The 9,154-nt window shown below is 35.8% G+C and overlaps 1 pseudogene; it reads left to right on the top strand.

The window, feature by feature from the left end:
- The first annotated feature begins 273 nt into the window (after positions 1-273).
- LOC103600295 overlaps positions 274-9,154 on the top strand; it is a 14,258-nt pseudogene continuing 5,377 nt past the window's right edge.

The raw sequence follows: 9,154 nt of genomic DNA, 5'->3' as shown, positions 1-9,154 counted from the left end.
CAATTTCTCTGTAAAGCTATAACTGCTATTAAAAAATTTTTTGATTAAATTAAAAAAGGACCAATGGTCTAAATAATTTATTGAGTCTGTGCAATTCTAAGAGTCCACTTTTTACATCCAATCAATAGAATTTTAATAGCCCCCAGCTTTCCCCACAACTCTCTTCTTGTTAATGAATAAGCATATTTTAGGAAATGGAGAAGCTACCTCTAAATTATAACAGCTTACAATTATTGAGTGCTTACCACTCTGACGTATTATCTCACTTAGTATATGTATTTCAGTCCTCACAACAACACTGTGAGGTAAGTATTAGTTTTATGTGTATACTGCAGATGGGAAAAATGAGGCACAGAAAACAATATGCCAAAATCACAGAGTAGGTAAGTAGGCAAACTCTGCCATTAGATAAATGACCTTTGCATCCTTTCATCGTATAATGTCTGAAACATGCCCTTTTTGACTGATCAAATATTAATTTTGCACATATTAGAAATGTACCTTATCAGATGAACTAGACCCAAAACTGTAAAGTAAAATAGGAAAGTAAACACAAAAGTTAAGTCAGAGAGTCAAACAGGGGGTAATGATAACAAAATGATTCAGCCTATTACTAATTTTGAGTACACAAAGCAGAATTTATAACACTATACCTCGGCATATAGGGTATGAGGTTCAAATGATAGAGACTAATACTTTACAAGGTATAACTTTCCCTTCCCCAACATTATTAGATGAGATGTCTACCTGAGTGATGAATTCACTCAATAAGGGCAGGAGTTAAGGTGAAGGAGGAAGATATGCCAAGTGCCAAAGTCTTTAATAAATTCAGTTTTGAAAGACTTTAGATATGCTTAGTACAGGGAAGCAGATATTCTATGAGCTTTCAGTCTAAATACAGTACATATGAATGCAGAAGTAAGCAGCTGCTTAAGAAAAATGAGTAATGTTTCCCTTCAATCATAAAGCTAACCTTTGTTCCACTTTTCAGACTTGGCAAGAATTTTTGGTTCTCATTTTCATCCAAAGGCTAGATTTTCTCTGCCAAAGATGAATGGAGAATAAAATTATCTGCTAATGCAGACAAGAAAAATCTCAGCTCCTGCTCTTATAAATTTGTGAAAATAAATGTTTTATAAATAAATCATAACTCAATTGTCTCAATTCTGCTTTGAAAACATCTGGTGAAACCACTACTCTTTAAGTATAGAAACACACACACAAAGGTTTTTTATAATTGTGAAAGAACAGGGTGTCAGTAACAGGCAAAAGAACCTCCACCTTCAATAAGCTGAAAATTACTGTTACTAATGGGATCAGAATATCATTGTCTTCCTCAGAAAGCTGCATGTTTTGTCCAAGTCATACAGAAATGGCTACATGGACACTTATTTGGTCACCAAATGATGCAATGCAGAGGGCAGGGGGAAATCAATTCTGTAGTACCAACCGTATGTCTGGTACTATGCAAAGAAAAAAAAGGAAATGTCAAGTATGATTCCTAATGTCAAGAAACTTAGAACTTATTGGTCAATTACCTAATACATGAGCCTAGAGCCATGACTTACTTTTTTTTTTTATTCATCCACAGCATCTAACACAGGACTTTATAAATACCAATAAAAAGTTAAAACAATAATTTAAAAAGCTTAGAATTAAGTAATAAAATGCATGTCTAATACTAGTGATCAAGTGAAGAGATAACAGCTGAGCTGTTGTTGTCATTGTAATCTATGAAACTTCAGCTACAAAAAATCTTGTTCCTATTCTAATTTTATAATACTTTGAGTATGTATTGAACAGGAAGGTCCCAACTCCTACTCACTTAAACCTTTAGGAAACAAACCAGGTCAGGTTTTCCTAGAGGCAGGAATTGGAGGTCAGTCTTACCCTATAGTAGGGCATCAAAGGTAGCTGAGTCCTCACCTAATACCCTTTCCCAGATAGCCAAGGAAACTGGCCTTGAGCAATAGCTTTTTTGAGCACTCAAAACTATTGACCAACCTGTTGTCCAAACTCTTTCCCCCTTGGATTCTTTGACTTTATATTATATTGTTATCCTTCCATTCATTTATCAAAAAATTATTGAGCACCTATTATATAGAAGCAATGTGTTCCTATTACTTCTCTGATTCCTTCACTACCTCTTCCTTCTTTGTCCTACTACTCCCACTCGCCCTTCAGCTCTATCCTTCTTTCTACATATATTATCCTTCAGAAAGTGTATAAAGCAATGTGTTCCTATTACTTCTCTGATTCCTTCACTACCTCTTCCTTCTTTGTCCTACCACTCCCACTCGCCCTTCAGCTCTATCCTTCTTTCTACATATATTATCCTTCAGAAAGTGTATCAGTTCTCTGAGGTCCCATAATTTTTAGGCTAGTGTTTCCCAACCTACATATTCTACACATCCTTAAATGTCCAGCCCAAATGGAAGAGGAAGCTAGAGTGATTACAAGACCTTAAACTTCCTGTTACTACTATACCTCATTGATGGTTCCTTCTCAGTCTTTCCTGCTGGCATTTCTTCCTCTAGGGGAGTATTAGGTTTTAAAAATACTTCAATGCTCTGGTCTGTCTTTTTATTCTATATGGTATCCTTACACAAGTTAATCTCCCTCTCCCTATCAATTGCCAAGCGTAAGAAAGAATTTCTATTCATGCTCTTTCATGCCTTAGGCCTCCATTGAGCCTTTGCCCCTACTTTTATCCAGATGACTTTTCTTCTACTCCCAAACCTTAAAATCATTTTCCTCAAGGAAGACTTTATTCTTCTACCTTGACTAGGTTAGGCAGCGCTGCCATTTGACTTCATTGCACCCTGTCCTTTTCCTTTTGAAGTATTTGTCATTTCAAACGATCTGTTTAATGACTATCTTATCCATTAGACCAGAGACCACTAAATGATGGTCCACGGGCCAAATTCAGCTTGCTGTTTTTTAAGCAGAGTTCTATTGGAACCCAGCCACACTCTTGTTTATATATTGTCTATGACTGCTTTTGCATAACAGCAGCAAAGCTGAATACAGTCAGGCACTGCATAAGGACGTTTTGGTCAACAACAGACCCCATATGTGACAGTAGTCCCCTAAGATTATAATACTGTATTTTTACTGCATCTTTTCTATGCTTAGATAAGTTTAGATACACAAATGCCATTGTGTTACAATTGCCTACAGTATTCAGTACGCTAACATGCTGTACAGGTTTGTAGCCTAGGAGCCTAGGTCTATAGTAAGCTGTACCATCTAGGTTTGTGTAAAAGCACTATGATGTTTGCACAACAATGAAATCCCCAATAACACATTTCTTAGAACATATCCTCCTCATTAAACAATGCATAACTATAATTGTGAGTGAGACTGTATGGCCTAAAAAGCCTAACATTCACTACCTGACCCTGAACAGAAAACGTCTGCTGATCTCTGTACTGGACTATAAGCCCCATGAAGGCTCAAATCATGCCTGTCATTTTCACTTCTACATTTCCAGCACCTAGCATGATGCCTGACATAAAAATATTTTTTGACTAAATTGTATTTCAATCTCAAGCTTTAACCCATCTTATCACAGTGATATGAATGAAATCATATTAATCGGCCTGTGTTTATAACATAGCATTATAATCACTGCTTACCCAGATGATGATTGTAAGTATTCTAGTCCAAGTGAAGATATAGAAATTAATAAAACACTGTAATGTATTATTACATTGAGAGGTAAGTGCTATGGAAAAGGGAACACAGTACAATCAGAGATGTAACATAGAACCATAATCAAACATGGAGTTTGGGAAGGCTTCCCTGAGGAAGTAACTCTGTTGAGCTTAATTAACTGGGCAAAAAGAAATGGGGAAAGGAAGAGCAAACCAGGCAGAAGGAATATCATGCACAATTCTCTCTTCTTTGGAGAAGGAACATGGCATATACCAGGAACTGGTCCTCTTGTCAAATAATGAACTACAAAGTAAGTTCCTTGAAAAGTTAAGGATAGGACCCAAAATGAGGCAAAGTTTTCGGCCTAAAAATGCTCTATGTGATATTTACATAAAATTTGAGCCTTTCTGTTGTTGGCTAACAGTGGTAGTTAGGTAAACTATTGTATGTCCACAACACAGCATATTCTGCAACCATTAAAATAATGTATATGAAGAGTTTTAATCTGCATGGGAAATGCTTCTGCTTTAATGCAAAGTAAAAAAACAAACAAACAAAAAACTAGGACATTATTTCCCTAAGTAATAAATTTACACAAAAATTTACTAGTAAAAAAATTTTCTAAAATTTTAATGACTGCTTCTGGGTGGGACTGAATGTTCCATATTTTCTTTATGCTTTTGCATATTTTCTATGCTATGCATTTATAACTTTTAAAATTGGAAAAAGACATTTTATTGAGAAATAAGGAAATATAAGTGTTGATCTGTATTTACCTATCTGAGAATAATCTTTCCTGGCCTCTGGAATGAGTATGTAGAATGAGGATCAAAACCCAGGAGAGTTCAGTGTCAATAACAAAGATTATTAGTGGAAGTTTTCCTGGAATGTGATTTAAGCTGTAAATATAAAAGTACAGTGGGGATTTGGAGGCCAGGGGAAATTACCCTGAGATATGCTGATCTAAACAGACACTTTGCTTCTGAGATTCTGTATCTTAATTATTTAAATTTGGAATTTAATCTATCCTTACTCTGTGTATTTGATCTCTTCCTGACTAGAATCCATTAGAAATTCCCCAATATCAATTCTGGATATGTAATTTAAATCAAGGTCCTGGAGAACTCAGATATCAGTTCTAATATTATTCTATTCTAAAAGCTTCTTTTATTTTTTGTTCCTCAAATATCACCTTTAATATATAGGCTCATTGGTCCCTCCCTTAAGACTATTACTTCTAATTTCCAAAAGTGGGATGGTTGTCTTTGAAAAGTTTGTTTCTCCCAGTAATTGAGTAGATTATTTGGTTAAAAAAACAAGAACATCAGATCCCCTTATAAGCCAACCACCCAAAAAAAAAAAAAAAGATAAGGACAGAAGATTTTTGTTTAGGAAATTCATCTCTTACTACATGATTAATTTGACTTCCCCTTGGTTTACAAAGAGACAAAACCCTATTCTTTTGGCCAACAAAAGATAAGGACAGAAGATTTTTGTTTAGGAAATTCATCTCTTACTATATGATTAATTTGACTTCCCCTTGGTTTACAAAGAGACAAAACCCTATTCTTTTGGCCAACAAATATTTTATAACCGTGTAGGCAATAAATATTTACGTGCTATCGTATACACAGGGAGATGTTATGGATAAACTGGGGAAACCTGCATAAAACCTTTTGACACTGGGTAGGTGGAGTTGACAGCAATTGCTTCCAGAGTTTGCCATACTTACAGCTTCCAGAGGGCTGGGAGGGAATCAATTTCCTTCACATCACGGTTTCATAAAAGCAAGAGACTGGATGAAGACTGGGTAAAAATTTCCCTTATACTAGGTCAGAGTTTTTCAGGCTGTGCACTATTGACACTTTGGATGATAATTCTTTGTGTTGTACAGGCTGTCCTATGCGTTGCAGACGTTGAACTGCATTCCCAGCCTCTTACCTACTACTAGATGCCAGTAGCACTCCCTCAGATGTGGTCATCAAAAATTTCTCCAAACATTTTGTCCCCTGGGTGGAGGGGAAGCAAAATCAACCCTGGTTGAGGACCACTGGATTAAATTTGTCAGACATTCAACCCTATGGTAGTTAAGTAAACTAGTTCTATAAGGGTAAAGGAAAGATATGACACAAAAAATAATTTACCTTGAATTTTACTAAATTTACTACAAAACAAACAAAAGCAGCCAAATGACTGAATAAGAAAATACAAATCTTGTCAAATCACTATGCTCTTCTACTTATTCCCTAGATTAGAGATGAATGGAAAAACACTGACAAAATAGGCTGTTTCCTACAATATGACTAGTATATAAATGCTATTCTCTGTAGCACAGGAGTAAAAGTCATAGATCTGCAGTTAGGAGGCATGGGTTTTCACTAAAAGCTTCATTTCTTTGGGCCTCAGCTCACCGATCTGTAAAATGGAGGTGTGGTGGAAAGGCAGTAGAGAGGGCTATAAATGGATTTTTAAATTTTTATTAAACAAACATTGAGGACATATTCTAGGCACTGTATTTGGAGCAGGTATATAAAAAATGAAAAGACATGATCCCCTCCTTCAAGAAGATAACAGTCTATTAGAATGACAAACTAACAAATAAGTACAATAACATAAGCATTAGAAGAGAAGCCAATACAAAGAGCAGTGGTAGCCTAGAAATAACACCTACATCTTGAGGAAATTAGGGAAACTTTTACAAGGTAAGCAGCATTTTAGCTATAACTTGAAAGATGAATAAGAATGTCGCCAGGAGACAAGAAGGGGGAACATATTCCAGTTAGAAAGGCAAACTACAGAGATTTGATGCTTTTTCAAAAAGAATGGCAATTTCAACTACAAGTACTTCAGCGGTGCTAGAAGATAAACGGAGAAGGTGAAGAGATTCAGCTGAATATCTGGGCCAAATCATGAGGCTTTTATGCCATAGAAGTTGCTTTTTTGCTGTCGATGATAATTTAAAATTAATGTGGTAGACAGATCACCCTTGCAGTGTGGAAAATAAGATTGGAGGGGAATAAGCAAAGAGACCAATCAAGTGACTACTGCAATAGTCCACCTAAAGGTAGTCAAGGCCTACAAAAGGACAATGATTATGTGGACAGAAATCAGTAAATATTGAGGAGAGAGAATGGGCAGGACCTGAAGCCTGAATGTTGGTGGAATTATAGCTATGGTTTACTGAGAATTTTGCTAAGCACTTTTTTTTTGCAATACTTCTTTTAATCCTTATAATATCCCTAATAAGGATGGAAGGCAGTCCAATTTGCTAAAAAGCTAATTTGCCAAAGAATCGGTTTGCTATATTTACCAAATACTTGCTTTGGGAAATATTTATCTTGAATATATTTAATAAGTATTTTCTTGGTAAACTTATTTTTTTAATAAATTGGTTTTGGTGAAATGACTTAGAACCTAAGGTAAGTATACTATTAATCCTGTTTTATTGAAGAGAAAAATGAGGTTAATAGAAACTGAGGTTCACAGTTAGCAAAGGTAGGGCCAGGTCTACAGAGCTAGAGCTTTTAATCCCTACATGGCTGATAGTTTAAAGGGAACAGAATAATCTGGCATATTTTGTTTCAGCTATAATATGCTACAATATTAATATTCTTAAATCAAGAACTAAACCTTAAAAAATGCAGAGACAGAATGAAACTAAGTTCAAAATGTAATAAGAGTACCATAGTTTATTACGGCAACTTAGTTTTTCCTGGGGGCTTTTTTCTCCCTTTAGCCAACTAATGAAGATAATTAAGATAAAATGGTTCTCTTTGCTTTTCTGTGGTAATTTGCTCTTTTAAAAACCATCAGAAATTGCTATTTATCTGGAGTCAATTACCATTTATATGCATATGACACGTAAAACCCACTAATCACCTTTAAATTTTTATCCCAAATATTTGTTTTATGACCAATGTAGGTGGTATTATTTTTCTCACAATGGGAAAAAACGTCATCATAATTTTGCTCTCCTGGTATGAGAATATAAAATCTTTTTAACTCAACTCTGTATTTTGCTCTGCTTGAGAGTCACTAACAAAATCATAGTTGGCCTTTCTCCCATCTGTAGCGGTCATAGTTCATAGTTTCAGACAGTGGAGACCATTCTAGGAGTTCAGTTGAACAGAAACTCTTCTTTGGAGGCATTTAGAAACGTATGGGACATTTCTGATGGTCACAGCAGCATGTAGTACCCAGTGGCCAGGGATGGTACATGTCCAGGGATGTTAAATGAAACAATGAAAAACTGTTTCACGCAAAAGGCCAGAAGCTCTCTGGAGAAACTCAGTTCTGGGCTGACTTCATGGGTATGCAACCTGTGTAGGCACACAAGGCCCAGTTCTTGGTTTAATGCTCTGCTTGAAAATCTTAATATTTTTATGTTTGAATGTCTATTTTGTATGTAAAGTCCAGTGGTACAATAGAGCACACATACAAGCAGAAGAGATTTTATGGTCCTTTCTTTCTTACCACTCTATTTGCATATAGTCTTCATGCTGCCTCAATAGCACAGATTCTGGTGGACCTATGAGGTACAGAAACTCAGAGTCACAATGTGCGTACAAGACAAGCATGCTATATCTGTGACTGAGTTAATGCAGATGATGACAGTTCCAAGAGCCTATATTTTCCATTTGAACCAAAATCTGTTTCAGGTGCAGAAAGAAGACAATGGCATCCTAAGAAACACAAGTGACCAAAGAATCCTATTATATCTTTTCTTACTCATGCGTTACTTCCCTGTTTTAGCCAACCATCTACACTGAAAATGACACAGAAAGAGAAAGGTAGGGGAACCCACACAGTTCCCTCTCCTTTCAGTCCTTCCTTACTCATCAGTAAGCAGAAGGTAGAAAATGTTGGCAGAATGTGTGCATATTAAGAAGCAAAATTAAAAAGTTGAGTTAGTTTTGTGTAGTCTATACTGTTCTGATAGCACAAAACACATATGCATGTACAAGCTACAAAAGATGATTTGTGTAATTTTGGTCATTCCACATACAAGTGAAATGCTCTTATATTTGCATTTTAAAATGGCATTGCACAATATAAAGATGAATGGTAAAATTCATCCTAAGAATTAAAAAATTTAATTTTTCTTTACTTAGAAAGTCATTAAAAAGCAAATAACACGATAACAAATGGAAGAGGAAATGGCAGAAAAAAGAAAAAAGCTTTATATTTTAGTAAAAATAATGTCACTTTTCCCTGCTTTTTGAAAAAGGGGTGATACATTTTCACTTTGTTCTGGGTCCCACAAATTATGTAGTTGGCCATGACCGGGCTAGTTTAAGCAGGAAGGGATTAAGGATACTGGGGGGCGGGGGTTTAAAAAAGTTTATTTATTAATATTATTTTTTTTACATTCTATGATGTTGTTGCAGTTGGGGAGGGAGAGGGAGAAAGGGGAAGGAAATAGGGTGGGAAAAGAAGGAAGGAGGAGGGGCAAGGTTGAGTCCTGCATCATTTCACTCATTCCTGCAGGGGAGACCAG

The sequence above is a fragment of the Galeopterus variegatus genome, unplaced genomic scaffold (genome assembly GCF_000696425.1).
Source record: "Galeopterus variegatus unplaced genomic scaffold, G_variegatus-3.0.2 Scaffold3300, whole genome shotgun sequence".
NCBI lineage: Eukaryota > Metazoa > Chordata > Mammalia > Dermoptera > Cynocephalidae > Galeopterus > Galeopterus variegatus.
This window is presented reverse-complemented; position numbering and strand designations above follow the sequence as displayed.